General features: G+C 43.6%; 1 long non-coding RNA gene across 1 annotated transcript; it reads left to right on the forward strand.

Moving 5' to 3' along the window:
- Positions 1–4,843: 4,843 nt before the first annotated feature.
- Positions 4,844–7,229, forward strand: LOC115415764 (uncharacterized). The gene is made up of 3 exons (XR_003934869.1): positions 4,844–4,955; positions 5,038–5,143; positions 7,140–7,229. It is a non-coding gene; the product is annotated as an uncharacterized LOC115415764 (long non-coding RNA).
- The last annotated feature ends 12,628 nt before the right edge of the window (positions 7,230–19,857 follow it).

Below are 19,857 nucleotides of genomic sequence, written 5' to 3' on the forward strand. Positions count from 1 at the left end.
CATGTAGACCTGCGCTGGACCAGTGGACCAGTGAACACATGCAGACCTGCACTGGACCAGTGAACACATGTAGACCTGTGCTGGACCAGTGGACCAGTGAACACATGTAGACCTGCACTGGACCAGTGGACCAGTGAACACATGTAGACCTGCACTGGACCAGTGAACACATGTAGACCTGCGCTGGACCAGTGGACCAGTGAACACATGTAGACCTGCGCTGGACCAGTGGACCAGTGAACACATTGCAGACCTGCACTGGACCAGTGAACACATGTAGACCTGCGCTGGACCAGTGGACCAGTGAACACATGTAGACCTGCACTGGACCAGTGAACACATGTAGACCTGCGCTGGACCAGTGGACCAGTGAACACATGCAGACCCTGCACTGGACCAGTGAACACATGTAGACCTGCGCTGGACCAGTGGACCAGTGAACACAGGTAGACCTGCACTGGACCAGTGAACACATGTAGACCTGCGCTGGACCAGTGGACCAGTGAACACATGTAGGACTGCACTGGACCAGTGAACACATGTAGACCTGCACTGGACCAGTGGACCAGTGAACACATGCAGACCTGCACTGGACCAGTGAACACCAGGTAGACCTGTGCTGGACCAGTGGACCAGTGAACACATGTAGACCTGCACTGGACCAGTGGACCAGTGAACACATGTAGACCTGCACTGGACCAGTGAACACACATGTAGACCTGCGCTGAACCAGTGGACCAGTGAACACATGTAGACCTGCGCTGGACCAGTGGACCAGTGAACACATGTAGACCTGCACTGGACCAGTGAACACATGTAGACCTGCGCTGGACCAGTGGACCAGTGAACACAGGTAGACCTGCACTGGACCAGTGAACACATGTAGACCTGCGCTGGACCAGTGAACACATGTAGACCTGCACTGGACCAGTGAACACATGTAGACCTGCGCTGGACCAGTGGACCAGTGAACACATGTAGACCTGCGCTGGACCAGTGGACCAGTGAACACATGTAGACCTGCACTGGACCAGTGAACACATGTAGACCTGCACTGGACCAGTGGACCAGTGAACACATGCAGACCTGCACTGGACCAGTGAACACCAGGTAGACCTGTGCTGGACCAGTGGACCAGTGAACACATGTAGACCTGCACTGGACCAGTGGACCAGTGAACACAGGTAGACCTGCACTGGACCAGTGAACACATGTAGACCTGCGCTGGACCAGTGGACCAGTGAACACATGTAGACCTGCACTGGACCAGTGGACCAGTGAACACATGCAGACCTGCACTGGACCAGTGAACACATGTAGACCTGCGCTGGACCAGTGGACCAGTGAACACATGTAGACCTGCACTGGACCAGTGAACACATGTAGACCTGCGCTGGACCAGTGGACCAGTGAACACATGCAGACCTGCGCTGGACCAGTGGACCAGTGAACACAGGTAGACCTGCACTGGACCAGTGAACACATGTAGACCTGCGCTGGACCAGTGGACCAGTGAACACATGTAGACCTGCACTGGACCAGTGAACACATGTAGACCTGCACTGGACCAGTGGACCAGTGAACACATGCAGACCTGCACTGGACCAGTGAACACCAGGTAGACCTGTGCTGGACCAGTGGACCAGTGAACACATGTAGACCTGCACTGGACCAGTGGACCAGTGAACACATGTAGACCTGCACTGGACCAGTGAACACATGTAGACCTGCGCTGGACCAGTGGACCAGTGAACACATGTAGACCTGCGCTGGACCAGTGGACAGTGAAACACTGCAGACCTGCACTGGACCAGTGAACACATGCAGACCTGCAGTGGACCAGTGAACACATGCAGACCTGCACTGGACCAGTGAACACATGTAGACCTGCAGTGGACCAGTGGACCAGTGAACACATGTAGACCTGTGCTGGACCAGTGGACCAGTGAACACATGCAGACCTGCACTGGACCAGTGAACACATGTAGGACCTGCAGTGGACCAGTGAACACATGTAGACCTGCACTGGACCCAGTGAACACAGACCAGAACCACAAGCTGCTGGGGTGGACTTTACAGGGGATTCAATGACCTCTGGTCATGTGACCTCTGCTCTGGACTGGGTTAGTCCTTCAGGTTTGAATGGAAATCTGAGAAACCCTCATCACATGGTCATCGTTCATCATCACCTCTGTATTTTCTTCCTAGACTTTGAGGATCAGCTGTGCTTGTCCTTCCCTTCAGGTCCCATCATCAGCTCCAGGAGGACATCTAGTGGTCTGACAGAATAATAATAATAATAATAATAATAATAATAATAATAATAATAATAATAATAATAAATTGCATTTATAAAGCACTTTTCATTCAGCAGAATGGAAGGAAGTTGTGATTCATCTATGCAGGTGGTGAGGGTGGAGAGTGAGGGGAGGGATGTGGAGGACCATGGTGCAGATGGTAAGGAGGAGGAAGGGTTGGAGGGGTCTGGAGGTAGAGTTGTGTGTTATCAGTATAAGAGTGAAAAGAGACACCATTGACGGCTGATGACAGCCCAGTGGAAGGATGTATGTGATGAAGAGGAGCGGGCCGAGGACAGAACCCTGGGGGACCCCACAGGTGACTGGGGCTGTTTGGGACTTGGCGTTTCCCAGACTGACGTACTCCATCTACCCAAAAGAAATGATGAAAACCAGTCGATGGTGGTTTGGCAGAGACCGGTTTCATTATGAAGGCGGTCGAGGAGGATGTGGTGGTCAGCGGTATTGAATGCTGCTGTGATGTCAAGAAGAACGAGCAGGGAGGGGGAACCAGCATCAGCGGCCATATGGATGTCATTTATGACCCTGACTAATGCAGTCTCTGTGCTGTGGGCAGGCCGGAATCCAGATTGAAGTTTTTCATAGAGGGAGTGGAGTTGGAGATGGTCATGAAGCTGAGAGGCAACGGCTTTATCCAACACTGTGGACAGGAAGGGGAGATGGGAGATGGGCCTGTAGTTTGAGAGGAGACCAGGATCCAGATTGTTTTTTTTTAGGACAGGTTTGATGATGGCAGTTTGAAGTGAAGATGGAACATGGCCAGTCTGTAGGGACTGATTTATGATCTGTGAAATAAAAGGGCTTAAGGCTGGGAGGTTAGACTGGATAAGAGCTGTAGAGAACGGGTCCAGGGAGCAGGTGGATGGTTTCATGTTTTTGATGAGAATTTCGACTTCAGTTTGTGTGACCTCCGCAAAGACACTGAAAGTGGCAGGTGGTTTGCGAATAGATGGCAGAGGAGGGGGGGTGCAGTTTGAAAACTGAGACCGGATGGTGCTGATCTTATCTTTGAAGGATAAAAGAAATTTGTTACACTGCTCAGCCGTTGGATTGATGTGGCTTTGGCTTCTGGGGTTGAGGAGATGGTTGATTACTGAAAAAAAGCTGTTTGGAGTTTCTGGGATTGTGATTTATAATGTTTGAGTAGAATTTGGATTTAGCATCCTTGAGAGACCTAGCATACGCCTTTTGGTGCTCCTTGAATGTGAGCTTATGGACTAGGAGACCCGAAGATTTAGCTCTTCTCTCAATTGCATGGCCAGTGGCTTTCAGCTTGTGGAGGTCTTTGGTGAACCAGGGGGCTGTGCGTGACAAAGAAACAGTTCTTGTTTTTAGGGGGGCGTGGACATCCAGGAGGCAGCGAAGGGAGGTGTTGTAGTGATCCACCAAATCAGTGACTGAGGAAAAGTTAGCAGAGGCCAGGAGTTGAAGGTCAGGATATGGGTCTTCTGAGTTGATGTTGGTGTTGTGGAAATGAATGAGGCGTTTGGGTCTGTGAGTGGGAGGAGACCAGGGTACTTCCACAGAGATGATGCTGTGATCGGAGACACCCATGTCATAGACCAGCAAATTTTTAATGGCGATATGGTCGGTGATGACTAGGTCCAAGGTGTGACCCCTGGAGTGAGTGGGGGAGTCAACGAGCCGGGACAGGTTAAGACAGTCCAGTGTACGAATGAAGTCGGCAGCCAAGGGGGAGGAGGGATTATCGATGTGGACGTTGAGGTCACCAAGTATGAGGTTATTGGAGGATGAGGAACCAAGTAGGGTGAGGAGATCATGTATGTCAGTGATGAAGGCTGGATGAGGTTTCGGTGGGTGGTAGATCAGAAGAATATGGATTTGAGAAGGAGGTTTGGATGAAAAAGCCAGGAATTCAAATGATGACACCTCAGGTACAGACCGAGGTGTCAGCTTCAGGTCATCACAGTAGATAACCACTAGAACTACAGCAGAACCCACACACCCACACACACACACACACACACACACCAGCTCCACCTAGTGGTCTGACAGTAGAACTACAGCAGAACCCACACACACACACACACACCACACACACACACACACACACACACACACACACCAGCTCCACCTAGTGGTCTGACAGTAGAACTACAGCAGAACCAACACACACACACACACCAGCTCCATCTAGTGGTCTGACAGTAGAACTACAGCAGAACCAACACACACACACACACACACACACCAGCTCCATCTAGTGGTCTGACAGTAGAACTACAGCAGAACCAACACACACACATGGATCAGCCATTACAGCTCACACACACCACAAACCCCTTCATGAAGTCCTCCCATCTACATTCAACACACTATATGAGATGTGGGACACAAGTCTTGGTCCAAAACGCTGAGTCTGGTTTATGTCTGATCTGCTTGTCCACATCAGACCCGCTGATCCACATTGGACCCGCTGGTCCACATCGGACTCTTCTCCATCATAGAACCACGTCTCAAACTCTGCTGTTTTCACTCTTTGTCGTGTGAGTGATGTGGAATCAGCAGAACGGATCAGCGTGAGGACAGAGAGGAGGGAGCCCCTCCCCCAAAGACCACCGACAGGACACCCCCAGGACCTGGACCTGGACCCGACAGACCCCCCAAAGCTCAGAGGTGAGACCATCAACTGGATCTGTCCTCCACTGTTCTCCATGTCAGAGCTCGGCACTAAAACCACTGACATCTCTATTCACAGACCAGGACCTGAACCAGGACCAGGACCCAGCTGTGTGTCCATGAAGAAGTACTGACTCCAAGAAGTCCTTTGTGACCTTCCAACAGGAGCGTTCCTCAGAGTCAGCGTAGGTGGTCCTCATCAAGACCTGTAGACCACTTGTATGTAAAAGTAGATCCAACCACAGACTCTGTGGATGAACGGATCCTCCAGGACTCACCAGGAACCTGGGTCTGGGTTCCCTCCTGTGATGTAGAGTTGTGTGTGTTCCGGTTCAGTTTCCATACAGTAGTAGGTCTGTCCATCAGCTGGGTGGACATCTGATGGTTGGCTGTGGACACACGGGTCCAAACCAAGGTTATAATAGTTTTGGATTTTTCATTATAGTTTAGTTTAATTTAGCTTTGCTGCCCTTTGTCACCGGTTCTGTTCATAATTTTTATGGACAGAATTTCTAGGCGCAGCCAGGGGCCGGAGGGGGTCCGGTTTGGGAACCATAGGATTTCATCTTTGCTTTTTGCAGATGATGTCCTGTTGGCCTCATCGAGCCTGGACCTTCAGCGTGCCCTGGGGCGGTTTGCAGCCGAGAGTGAAGCGAGTGGGATGAGGATCAGCACCTCCAAATCTGAGGCCATGGTTCTTGACCGGAAAAAGGTGGTCTGCCCTCTCTGGGTCGGTGGAGAGTCTTTGCCCCAAGTGGAGGAGTTCCAGTATCTGGGTCTGGTTCACAGTGAGGGAAGGATGGAGTGTCAGATTGACAGGTGGATGGGTGCAGCGTCTGCAGTGATGCAGTCATTGTACCGGTCTGTTGTGGTTCAGAAGGAGCTGAGCCAAGAGGAGAAGCTCTGGATTTACTGGTCAGTCTACGTTCCTACCCTCACCTATGGTCATGAGCTTTGGGTCAGGACCGAAAGGACCAGATCCCGGATACAAGCGGTCCAAATGAATTTCCTCTGCAGGGTGGGTGGGTCCACCCTTAGGGATAGGGGGAGGAGCTCAGAGTAGAGCCACTGCTCCTCCACATCCAGAGGAACCAGCTGAAGTGGATCAGACATCTGGTTCAGATCCTCCTGGACTCCTCCTTGGGGAGGTGTTCTGGGCATGTCCCACTGGGAGGAAGAGTCTAAGGGAAGATCTAGGACACACTGGAGAGACTATGTCTGTGGACTGGACTGGGAACACCTCGGGGTCCCCCCAGAAGAGCTGGAGGAGGAGTCTGAGGAGAGGGAGGAGTCTGAGGAGAAGGAGGAGTCTGGGCATCCATGAGAAGACTGTTGCCCCGGCGACCCAGCCCTGGATAAGAGGAAGAGAATGGATGGATAGTTTTGCCTTTTTTTTTTTGTAATTCAGTTAATTTTAATTTGTTTTTAGAGCAGGTTTGATAGTTTTTATCAGTTTTCTTTTTTTCTAAATGCTTAGTTTTAGTTTAGTTTTAGTTTTGTCGTCTTGTTTCTCTTCTTCTCTGTCGTCGTATTCAAATCAATCCCAGACAGGACTCTGCTGCTTTAGTCTCCATGTTTCCAGGTAGAGTGGGGACCAGAAGCGACTGGAAACCACAAGTGAACACAAGTGACGGAGCAAAAAGTGTCGTATGGAGACAGCACAGAAAACTGAGAGAGACAAAGAAATCGATTTCATATCAATCTGACATTGACAAAGACAAAAACGAAGGGAATTTTATCCATCATTTTATCTGTTTTAGTTAGTTTTGTTAACACACAATACAGTTTCTGTTAGTTATGTTTTTTTTCTTTTAATTATGGTTTTTATGTATTTCAGTTAATGAATATGTTTTTCGGTCCTAGTTTTTGTCATTTGGTTAGTTTTCGTTAACGATTATAACCTTGGTCCAAACAGTCTGTTGTTAGATCCACCTGGTTGAACTCAAGAACATCTGACGAACAAACACAGGAACTACATTATTGATTTATACTGTAGAATTATTGATCACCTGATGAATGTAGAATGAACTCAATGATCCAGATCGAATGGTTCAGTAACTTTCATTGATCTGTGAGTTTTTGGATCAGATTTACACTTTATTGATCTTCAGTGTATTGATCATTTTCTTATGGTTTCCACAGTTTGTTTAAAAACTGAACACTTTGTTTCCTGATGACCAGGATCCACCACAGACCACAGTCCTCTGGACCTGATCCTGGACCTGGATCCAGTTGTGTGTCCTTCAGGAGTAACCGGTCCAAGGATGACCCCCCATGGTTTTCCACAGAAATGTAAGTGTGATGTAAATGTCTGATGTGTTGACTGTTTATTAAATGGATTTTAAACATTGACTTGAAAGTTTAGAACGTGTTCATTTTCAGCTGATTCTTCACATCAGTGAGTCTGTTTCCATGAGCAGAAAAATCCAATAACTATCAGTGATCAGATCATTGGAAGAACCAGACCTGAGGCCTTTACATGCTGTGGTGGAAAAATTTACTTTTTATATTTTATACTCTTTTAATATGTTACACTGTTAAGTGCATGCTGAGTCATTGTTATGTGTGATGTTTACCACTCTGTAGCAACCCCGACTTGGGGACGAAGTTCTTACCTTGAGTTAAAACCCAAACACCTAAATGTCTGAATGTGTAGATAGAGGATGGCGCCTGTACTTCAGATAGGATTCAAGCAAGGTTAGAGTGAAGAGGTCCTCATGACCTCTTCACGGAGCAGAGAAGGAGTAGTATGGGGTGGTACGATGTACGTAAGGAATGACATCATAGTTTGAGGGGGTTGGATTTGGTTCGATATAATCTTTAGTTTTCTCTTGTTTAATCAGACTTCATTTACAGAGCTCTGTCTGTGATTGATTCTCAATAAATGCATTTATTATTTTAACTCTACTTTCTCCCTTTTTCTTTGTGTGGGTTATCAGTTGAACGGTAAATTTCCGCGACAATGCACTTCAATGGGAAACTCCTAAACCCTGGTTTAGGTGCTCCAGTGCATTATGGGATGTCTTTGGGAGTTGGTCCGTACATAGTGATGATAGAATCCAACTTCCTGTTATTGTCTTCAACTCCCGTTGGACTCGGTAACTTCTGTTTAGTAGGACTGTAATAGTTTGTGCACATGTGCTGATGGAGCAGAACTAAATCCATCCCATGAACCTGTAAACATGCATGAAGACATGGGAGGATTGTAATCAGATTACTGCTGTGATCTGATCCAACACATCAGATTAGACTGTTTCCATGATCACTGGAAGAATCGGACAACTTCACTAATCAACTCACCATTGGGTGTCTCCATGGTTACTGCCCATAGTGCATTCTGATTGGCTAACAGGTGTCCCTTAGTTTAGTCTTCTAGTGACAGTTCAGTAAATGTTCTAGCCCTAACCTTAAACCCTAACCCTGTTCAGTAAATGTTCTAGCCCTAACCCTAACCTTAACCTAACCTAACCCTGTTCAGTAAATGTTCTATCCCTAACCCTATCCCCAACCCTAACCTTAACCTAACCCTGTTCAGTAAATGTTCTATCCCTAACCCTATCCCCAACCCTTACCTTAACCTAACCCTGTTCAGTAAATGTTCTATCCCTAACCCTATCCCCAACCCTTACCTTAACCTAACCCTGTTCAGTAAATGTTCTATCCCTAACCCTATCCCTAACCCTAACCTTAACCTAACCCTGTTCAGTAAATGTTCTATCCCTAACCCTATCCCTGACCCTAACCTAACCTAACCCTGTTCAGTAAATGTTCTATCCCTAACCCTATCCCCAACCCTAACCTTAACCTAACCCTGTCAGTAAATGTTCTATCCCTAACCCTATCCCCAACCCTTACCTTAACCTAACCCTGTTCATTAAATGTTCTATCCCTAACCCTATCCCCAACCCTAACCTTAACCTAACTCTGTTCAGTAAATGTTCTATCCCTAACCCTATCCCTAACCCTAACCTTAACCTAACCCTGTTCAGTAAATGTTCTATCCCTGACTCTATCCCTAACTCTAGCCTTAACCCTTCTTCAGTGTCTGAAAGGACATTTCTATGGGACTAAACTCAGTTCAGTCCTGCTGCCATGGTGTGTCTGATGGGCATCCAGACAAACGGAACTCAACTAAATCTGTGGATCAACTCAAACACACTGTGGGATCAGCAGGACCAGGACCCCTGTCCCACTACAGGGGGTCTGTGACTCATGTTTGACGTCCAGGTGTGTCCACCTGTTGGTGTCCTGTGTGGACAGACATAATGTGAACTCATTATTTGCTGTTGGTCCACAGAGTGGCGCAGCAGAGCTCAGAGGTTCCCACTGGTCTACAGGGTCAGACTCAGCTGGACTCCATATTTAAGGTGTGTACATGTCCAACATCTACTGGTCCATCTGTTCTGTCCAGTCACGTCCTGCTGCTGGTTTCAGACCAATGGACGTCACTGTGTCCAACATGGACCTGAGCTTTGGTCCATGGTGGACTTTGGCTCTTTCATCATGTTTTGTGTTCCAGCTGCTGGAGGAGAACATCTGCACTTTTGTTAAGAACGAACTGAAGAAGTTCCAGCAGGTTCTGAGTCCAGATTACCCACAGTGCTTAGAGAATCTGAGTGATGAGGATGAAGAGCAGAGGAGGAGCTCCAAGGCTTTTCTGAAGATAACGCTGAACTTCCTGCGGAGGCTGAAGCAGGAGGAACTGGCTGAGCGTCTGCACCACAGTAAGACCATTCTGGACAGATTGAACAGATGAAAATACTTTTATTTACTGAGACACTGATGGGGATTTTTTTAGGCTGCGTAAGTTGAAGCGTTGTTACTGCATTAACGCATTCATTAAATAACACTGACAATTGTTTTTCTCTCCTGTTAATGCCGTTTTATTCTAACTCCTATTCTTCTGCTTGTGTGCATGTAGCGATTAGCTGCAGATAGACAACAGGTTTACCAAGAACAGACGGATGCCCAAAACTTGTGTCCAAATCTGTTCCCGTAGACTCACTGTAAAACTGACACATACAAACAAAATATGTCCGAGTTCTGTTCACTGCCTTAGTACATTTACATGGCATTATACATTTAAATGAATGGGAAAAAGATCGCTAGCTCGATGCTAACTTGAATGGGAAAATCCATAGACATGCTAACGATTAGCATTTACAGATTCATTTAAGATTTACAGCATCTTTTTATCCAACAACAAAGGTTCACATCAGAGATATTTGATACTATTCATTCTGACAACAACTGAACATAAAATACTCACAGGCAAACGTTTTTGGGGCCATACAAACAGAGTGACAGAAACGTGTCTGGTAGTTCCTTCTTATGTCCAAACTAGCAACGGTAACACCGCAAGGACAAACATACGTTAGTGCAACTTATTCCAACCACTAGAGGGCCCCCTTTGCTTGGTTTTAACAACCTGAACATCACATATTCTTTTTTCAGTGCATTGCTGTGGCTCTGTGAACACTCGTAGGTAAACCATGGGGACCAGGAACTGGGGATGTGGATCAGAGTTGGTTTGACAATCGGCATCATCATGCGTTTCAACCAATGGCAGCATTTGGGGTGGTCTTAAGACTCCCGTCAATCACTCACAACCTGAAATAAACATGTGTGGACATAAACATGTGTAAAAGTAGCTGTCTGTTCCATGGACATTTTCATTTTAAATGTCTTCAGATGGTGGGGTTGAGAAGGACACAGGTGTGTGGAATAAATAAATAAATTTGGATAAATAAATTCAGCCGGCTACTGCAGCTGAACACATGGCTATCCAAGGTCTGTGAGTCCAGAGGAATACATTTCATTGATAACTTTAATTTGTTTTGGCAACAGGATGATCTGTTCAAGGGAAAGGGCCCGCACCTGGCCAGAGGTGGAGTGAGATGGTTGTTGGACAACCTCCTCCACGCTCTGAGGCACCAGAATGACCCTGGGCAGGATCCCAAGGAGCCAATGAGAAAAAAGGGAAATGAGAGAGGTACTTCTGCCCTGCCAGTCGAAGACCCAGCTAAAGATTCATCTGCAGCAGCTTCTTCACCACAGCCTAAGACCCCACCTACTGCATCCACAACTTCAGCTCCAGCAGCTTCTTCAGTTCTAACACCTTTGCAGGAGCCCCTACCCCAGCGCTAGGACCCACCTGCCACATTCACACCATCTGCAAACTCATCACTGTCCCTTTCATCTCCTCCTTCACCAATGGACTTTCCTAACCACCTTGAGTGCTTGGTGAAAACAGGACTAAAGATGATTCCACTCACTCCGCATATCACAAGGTCACCACAGGTACTACAGAACTTTACGTTCCTTCAAACATTACCCTCGTTGCCCCCAAGAACTCCACTTCCCCTTCGGCACCCACCCAGACACCTCCCATTCGACCCCCCGGCCGGTGTCCACCCCCTCACCTATCAAGACCCCCCCCCCCCCCCCACCTGCCGATGTCCAACACCCCTGTCAAGACCCCTGCCACCCCCCCCCCCACATCAGACACCCAACTCAAACTCTTGTCTGCTATCAGTGACTCGGACACCCAAGGCCTCTGCTTTTCCAGGACTTTTAGTCACAATAAAGCACTTCTCAACCTGAGGCCCAGGGAGGGGACGCTCTCACCAAGCGCTATACCAACACTAACGTCTCACAGACTGAACAAAGAAGAAACAACTAGATGGTCCAATAAGAAAAATTTAATCCAAATTCCTTGCAATCAGATGACTGGTCCCACTAAAGCTAATCTTAAGCTCACTGTGCTCAATGTCAGATCTTTACGTAACAAATCATTTTTAATTAATAATTTTATTTCCTCTTATAATCTTGATTTATGTTTTTAACTGAGACATGGCTTGATAGCAAGACGGGTAAAGCAGTTCTGATTGAATCCACCCCAACTAACTTTGCATCTATATCAGAAATACGAGAAAACAAAAAAGGTGGCGGTGTATGTGCATTATTTAGAGATGATCTAATTACCCATAAGCTCTCATTTGGGGTTTTTCATCTTTGAGTATGTATCTTTCAAAATAGAGCTAAATTTATCTCCCTCCATACTGTATGTAATCATATACAGGCCTCCCCAACAGTGTCAAAGTTTTATTGATGATTTTACTGGGATGCTTTCAGTTGTGTGCACAGAGTTTGACTGGATCATCATTACAGGTGATCTGAACGGACATGTGGAGAATGTGTGTGACAGAAATGCAAAAGAACTCTGTGCTGTCCTTGAAACCTTTGGTTTAATTCAGCATGTGAGTGAGCCCACCCACAGCAGAGGGCACACTCTGGACCTACTCCAGGGATTAAAGCAAAAATTTTTCATCTGACTGAAAATTTTCTTCTGGTCAAAATCATTGTCCACTATTAAAAATGATGCAATACAATACTACTATAGTGTACAAGTTTATTTAGTCAAATTTGGCAATACTGTAAAACCCACTGAATGGGAGAGTGTACAGGTGTAGAAGATTAGTAACATGGATAGAAAAAATGTCATGAGTGGCATTGGTGGGGGGTCTGGGGGTCCTCCCCCAGAAAATTTTTAAAGCTTCAGGTCAATTTTGGTGCTCTGTGGTTAATTTTAAAGGGGATGAAAACCTTTGAAGCAAGTGAAAATAATAACTAGAAGAAAACCTTACTGCAAAAAATGACTGAAAAACTTTTTATTTAGCAATTTAGGAACTCCTAAAACATAACTCCAACTCCAACAGCACATGAATTTTGGGGAAAATGTCTGTGTAAATGTAACCCTAACCAACTAATCTTCAGCTTCTCAGATTGATGGTGGATCAGGACTTTTTTACCATTGGAACCATACAGAATTTTCTTGTGGCAAACTCCGCACATGCGCACCAGGCTGCTTCATTTTTTTGCACCATGATCTAATTGCAGTTCCATCGTCTCCCTTCTCATCAAGCCACGCCCACCTCCATCTATTTTTCACGCATCTCTCAATAGTTCCCACTTCAGCACCTTCCTCTACAAACGTGTCCATGATGTCGTATATGCTAGCCAAAATAATCTGTACGTGGTCAAACCTGCGTCCACAACCCCCTCCCACCAATATCATGTTCTCTTTTGATTGGAAGAAATTACATCAAATGAAACAGAAATTCTATTCCGTTCCAGATCCTCTCTGAGGGGATTTCAAATACAGTGGCTTTGCAAATACCAAGGGTGTTACTCATTCATTTAATTTTATCTTCGTACTGTACCACACAGATAGAAATAAGATGCTAAACGGGTCCAAATAAAGCACTTATGCAGTTGGGCGCGTAACCGCGTAAGGCCGCGGCGCACAGCCGCACGCACGGGAAGGGCACATACACACACACACACACACACACACACACACACTAGTCATATACCGGTAAGAGGAGATCAGCTATGAACCCAAACATGAGGGTCCATGTAGATCAGTTCTGTCTTCTTCCCTTTTCGCTGTGGTTCTTTCATAATGAAAGCTACTTGTTAGCACTAAACTAAAGTTAGTCTGGAGCTGAACTTCGGTAAAGCTGAACTGGTCCATGTGTTTCTGAGGCACAGAATGAGCAGCGTTTCCTTCCAAAGAGAAATAGTCATCAATCTGTCCTCCCGACATAAAATAAAGAAGTCATCTTATTATCATCACTGTTAAACCTGTCAGCCCCCTGTGTGTGGCGTGCCTGTGTTAAACACCTGCAGACCCAGGACAGCAGACCCAGGACAGCAGACCCAGGACAGGATCGCGATGCCGACTGGACTCAACGAAACACGTGGGGAAGTTACTTCAATATGACTTTTTCCCTCCTCAATTTTTCCATTTGACGGAAATCTGTCGTGGTGATGGAGAACTTTAATCCCTGATCTACTCATTACCAAGGGGGTAAATATTTCAAGTGTCAGTGTGGTGGATGTTGCTTTATCTGATCATTTGTGTGTCTTCTTTGAAACTGTCAGTCATTCCCAAACCAGCAGCTGGACCTGCAGTTGTTCGGAAGAGACACATTAATGACAGCACAGGTACACTGTTATGGAGATGATCAGGTTTGAAAACGCCTCATTTTCTAATGTTGACGATCTGTTGAACTCATATTCTTCTTGTGTTCTAAATGTCCTGGGCACCATTGCTCCTGTTAAGGTTAAAATGGTTAGAAATAGGCAGAAGGCCCCATGGAGAAATGTTGACTCAGTCAGGGCACAGAAGAAGGAGTGCCGGAGGGCCAAACGGAAATGGAAAAAGTCTGAGCTTCAGGTTCATTATGAGATTTACACAGAACAGTTGTGTGTTTTCAACCAGATTTTGCGTAGAACAAGGGAGAGGTATTTTTCAGAAATGATTACAAAGTGCAGTAACAACTCTTGTGTCCTGTTTGCAACAGCAAATAGGTTCACAAACCCTCCTGCTCCATTGCCTTCAGAACTAGTTTCCACATCGAAGTGCAATGAGTTTGCAAAATTCTTTAATGACAAGGTTCAGGGCATTAAACACTCAATTAATCCCACAACATACTTACCACTGCACCCTTCCACACACCTAGAGCTGACACATTTCACACCTGTCACTGACAAAACAGTCCAAGAGACCATCTCTAGTCTGAGTTCAGACACATGTTGCCTTGACGAGTTGCCCACTAGATTTCTAAATTCTGTGCTGAGCAGTTTGTTACCCCAGCTCACTCACTTAGTTAATATTTCATTACAATCTGGAACATTTCCCAGGGCCTTGAAAACTGCTGTCATTAGGCCTCCCCTAAAGAAGAATAGTCTTGATGCAGCAGTACTGAACAACTGTCGGACCATATCAAATCTTCCATTTTTAGGTAAAGTCCTTGAGAGAGTTGTTTACCAACAGCTCTGTGACTTTCTTCTATTGAACAACTGCTTTGATGATTTCCAGTCAGGTTTCAGGCCTCATCACAGCACTGAGACTGCTCTGATCAAAGTGACAAATGACATCCGTCTGAACACAGACAAAGGTACAGTAACAGTCTTAGTCCTGCTGGATCTGAGTGCTGCATTCTATACAGTTGATCATGTGATTCTGTTACAGAGGCTAGGGGACTGGGTAGGCATCTCTGGTCCTGCCCTGAAATGGTTTAAGTCCTACCTTGAGGACAGGAAGTATTTTGTTCAAATCGGTAACTGTGTTTCAAACCAAATGGCAGTGACCTGTGGGGTCCCCCAGGGGTCCATCCTGGGACCCCTCTTGTTCAGTCTTTACATGTTGCCCCTGGGCAAGTTAATACACAGTAATAATGTGTCCTACCAGAACTATGCAGACGACACTCAGATTTACATCTCGCTGACAGCAGGTGAACATGGGCCTGTGGACTCACTCTGTGACTGCCTCCAACAGATCACTGTGTGGATGCAAAACAACTGTCTCCAGCTAAATTCAGACAAGACTGAAGTCATTGTCTTTGGCCCACAAAAACCCAGAGAAAGTGTCATCAGTCATTTGGAAACTGTTACTCTAAAAGCTAAAAATCAGGTTAGAAATCTAGGGGTAATAATGGACTCAGACCTAAACTTTAACAGCCACATTAAATCAGTTACATCATCAGCCTTTTACCATCTTAAAAACATTGCCAGAATCAAAGGTTTACTGTCTAAAGTAGACTTAGAGAGACTTATCCACGCATTTATCTCTAGCAGGTTAGACTACTGTAATGGCCTTCTCACTGGACTCTCTAAACCAGCTGTAAAACAGCTGCAGTCCATCCAGAACGCTGCTGCTCAAGTCCTGACTAGAACCAGGAAGTACGACCATATTAGTCCTGTGCTCAGATCTGTGCACTGGCTTCCTGTGGCTCAGAGAATAGACTTTAAAACAGCTCTGCTGGTCTACAGGTCTGTCCATGGTCTAGCACCTAAGTACATCTGTGACATGTTGGTCCCATATGAACCATCTTGGACCCTGAGAACCTCAGGTACAGGTCTTTTGCTGGTGCCCAGAGTCAGGACTAAACAGGGTGAAGCTGCGTTTCAGTTCTATGCAGCTAACTCTGGAACAGTCTTCCTGATGACGTCAGACAGGCCTCTACTGTGACAATGTTTCAGTCCAGGCTGAAAACAGCTGTTCAACTGTGCATAGAACAACTGAAAGGGTTCTATCTGCACTCTTCTCTTTTACTTTGTTTTAATTGATTATTATTTATGTTTTATTGATTATATTTTAATTATAATTGGGTTTTTAATCTGTTTTCCATTTTTGTAAAGCACTGCGAATTGCCCAGTGTATGACTTGTGCTATACAAATAAAGTAAGTAAGTCAGTAAATTTTATTTATAGAGCACTTTTCACAGACAGAGTCACAAAGTGCTTTATCAATTCAAATCACAATCAGATCCAGTTTACAGACCCAACAGAATCCTTCAGGAGCAAACACATGTGATTGGTGACAGTGGCAAGAAAAAACTTCCCTTTAACAGCAGAAACCTGGAGCAGACCCAGACTCTTCAAGGATGGACGTCTGCCTTGACCAGTTGGGGTTAAAGAGAGAGAGTAAAGGAGGAGAAAAGAGAGAGCGATAGAGATATAGAGAGACTGGGGGGGGGGCACATGGAGTACTTTATGATGAATACATAAAGTGTAATTAGTTTGTGGTGGTCCTGGGTCAGGTGGGAGACTAAAAAGCCTTTTTGAACAGGAGGGTTTCAGGTGTTTCTTAAAGCTCTGTACAGAGTCCATGGACCATAGGTGTAGAGGCAGGTCATTCCATAGACGTGGTCCACAGCTTTAACAGACCTGTCACCGCGTGTGCTAAAGCAGGTGTGTGGAACCATCAGCAGGTGTGTGGAACCATCAGCAGGTGCTGTCCTGAAGACCTCAAGCTACGAGTCGAGCTGTAGGGCTGGATCAGAGAAGCAATGTATGCAGGGGCCTGGCCATGTAGGGCCCGGAAAGTTAGCACAAGAATTTTGAAATGAAGACGATATAAAACAGAAATAATGCCTTTGCCTTGCCTTGGAAGCACTGACGTGGGATTATTTTTATCAGCAGAGTACTTCCAGTCTGAAATACCACTGAAAGGAAATACACGCTGTTGATGCCCCCCCGCATATAACTATACGATGAGATACTTTATTGTCAGTATACAGAATGTACAATGAAATTCAACAGCAATAGTAATAAATAGTATTAACTATAAAATATAAATATATAATAAAAACATAATAAAAACAAAATATAAAAACAAATCTGCATCACTCACATATCAACATCCATACATTCATTCCCTCACACATCCACCTCCTTCTTTATCATACAGCAGTACGTCACACACACATCCCGTCAGTGCCGGTGTATACAGTGCAATGTACAAAATAGTGCAATTTCAAAAATGTCTGTACTTTAGTGGTTGATTCCATTGTTTAGTATAGTTATGGCTGTGGGGTAAAAACTGCTCCGGAATTATGTGGTGCGTGTTTTTATAGATCTGTATCTCTTTCCAGATGGCAAGAGTTCAAAGAGGTGGTGGGCAGGTGGGAGGGGTCTGTGAGGATGTTCCAGGACTTCTGCAGGCAGCGAGAAGAGAAGATGCCCCTCAGGGCAGGGAGTTGAGAGTTAGTGATGTTCTGTCAGCTGTTGTGATCCTCTGCACAGCCTTCTGTCTGCTGCAGAGCGTAGTAGTATGGGGCCACCACAAACTATTAGTATTAGTATTAGTGTTAGTCAGTATTGGTATTCCTCAGTATTAGTATTAGTATTACTATTAGTCACTATTGGTATTAGTATTAATCAGTATTAGTATTAATGTTAGTCAGTATTAGTGTTAGTATTAGTGTTAGTCAGTATTGGTAGTAGTATTAGTGTTAGTCAGTATTAGTATTAGCATTAGTATTAGTGTTAGCCAGTATTGGTATTAGTATTAGTGTTAGTCAATTAGTATTAGTATTAGTATTAGTGTCAGTCAGTATTGGTATTCCTCAGTATTAGTATTAGTATTACTATTAGTCACTATTGGTATTAGTATTAATCAGTATTAGTATTAATGTTAGTCAGTATTAGTGTTAGTATTAGTGTTAGCCAGTATTGGTATTAGTATTAGTGTTAGTCAGTATTAGTATTGGTATTAGTATTAGTGTTAGTCAGTATTAGTATTAGTATTAGTGTTAGTCAGTATTGGTATTCCTCAGTATTAGTATTAGTATTAGTCACTATTGGTATTAGTATTAATCAGTATTAGTATTAGTATTAGTATTAGTGTTAGTCAGTATTAGTGTTAGTATTAGTCTTAGTCAGTATTGGTATTAGTATTAGTGTTAGTCAGTATTAGTATTAGTGTTAGTATTAGTGTTAGTCAGTATTAGTATGAGTAGTATTAGTAGTATTAGTATTAGTGTTAGTCAGTATTGGTATTAGTCAGTATTAGTGTTAGTCAGTATTAGTATTAATATTAGTGTTAGTCAGTATTAGAATTAGTATTAGTGTTAGTCAGTATTGGTAGTAGTATTAGTGTTAGTCAGTATTAGTGTTAGCCAGTATTGGTATTAGTATTAGTGTTAGTCAATATTAGTATTAGTATTGGTATTAGTATTAGTGTTAGTCAGTATTAGTATTAGTATTAGTGTTAGTCAGTATTGGTATTCCTCAGTATTAGTATTAGTCACTATTGGTATTAGTATTAATCAGTATTAGTATTAGTGTTAGTCAGTATTAGTGTTAGTATTAGTCTTAGTCAGTATTGGTATTAGTATTAGTGTTAGTCAGTATTAGTATTAGTGTTAGTATTAGTGTTAGTCAGTATTAGTATGAGTAGTATTAGTAGTATTAGTATTAGTGTTAGTCAGTATTGGTATTAGTCAGTATTAGTGTTAGTCAGTATTAGTATTAATATTAGTGTTAGTCAGTATTAGAATTAGTATTAGTGTTAGTCAGTATTGGTAGTAGTATTAGTGTTAGTCAGTATTAGTGTTAGCCAGTATTGGTATTAGTATTAGTGTTAGTCAATATTAGTATTAGTATTGGTATTAGTATTAGTGTTAGTCAGTATTAGTATTAGTATTAGTGTTAGTCAGTATTGGTATTCCTCAGTATTAGTATTAGTCACTATTGGTATTAGTATTAATCAGTATTAGTATTAGTGTTAGTCAGTATTAGTGTTAGTATTAGTCTTAGTCAGTATTGGTATTAGTATTAGTGTTAGTCAGTATTAGTATTAGTGTTAGTATTAGTGTTAGTCAGTATTAGTATGAGTAGTATTAGTAGTATTAGTATTAGTGTTAGTCAGTATTGGTATTAGTCAGCATTAGTATTAGTGTTAGTCAGTATTAGTATTAATATTAGTGTTAGTCAGTATTAGAATTAGTATTAGTGTTAGTCAGTATTAGTATTAATATTAGTGTTAGTCAGTATTAGTATTAATATTAGTGTTAGTCAGTATTAGAATTAGTATTAGTGTTAGTCAGTATTAGTATTAATATTAGTGTTAGTATTAGAATTAGTATTAGTGTTAGTCAGTATTAGTATTAATATTAGTGTTAGTCAGTATTAGAATTAGTATTAGTGTTAGTCAGTATTAGTATTAATATTAGTGTTAGTCAGTATTAGTATTAATATTAGTGTTAGTCAGTATTAGAATTAGTATTAGTGTTAGTCAGTATTAGTATTAATATTAGTGTTAGTCAGTATTAGTATTAATATTAGTGTTAGTCAGTATTAGTATTAATATTAGTGTTAGTCAGTATTAGTATTAATATTAGTGTTAGTCAGTATTAGTATTAGTGTTAGTATTTGTGTTAGTATTAGTCAGTATTAGTATTAGTGTTAGTCAGTATTGGTATTTTTATTAGTGTTAGTCAGTATTGGTATTCCTCAGTATTAGTGTTAGTCACTATTGGTATTAGTATTAATCAGTATTAGTATTAGTGTTAGTCAGTATTGGTATTAGTATTAGTGTTAGTCAGTA

The sequence above is a fragment of the Sphaeramia orbicularis genome, unplaced genomic scaffold, assembly GCF_902148855.1.
Source record: "Sphaeramia orbicularis unplaced genomic scaffold, fSphaOr1.1, whole genome shotgun sequence".
NCBI lineage: Eukaryota > Metazoa > Chordata > Actinopteri > Kurtiformes > Apogonidae > Sphaeramia > Sphaeramia orbicularis.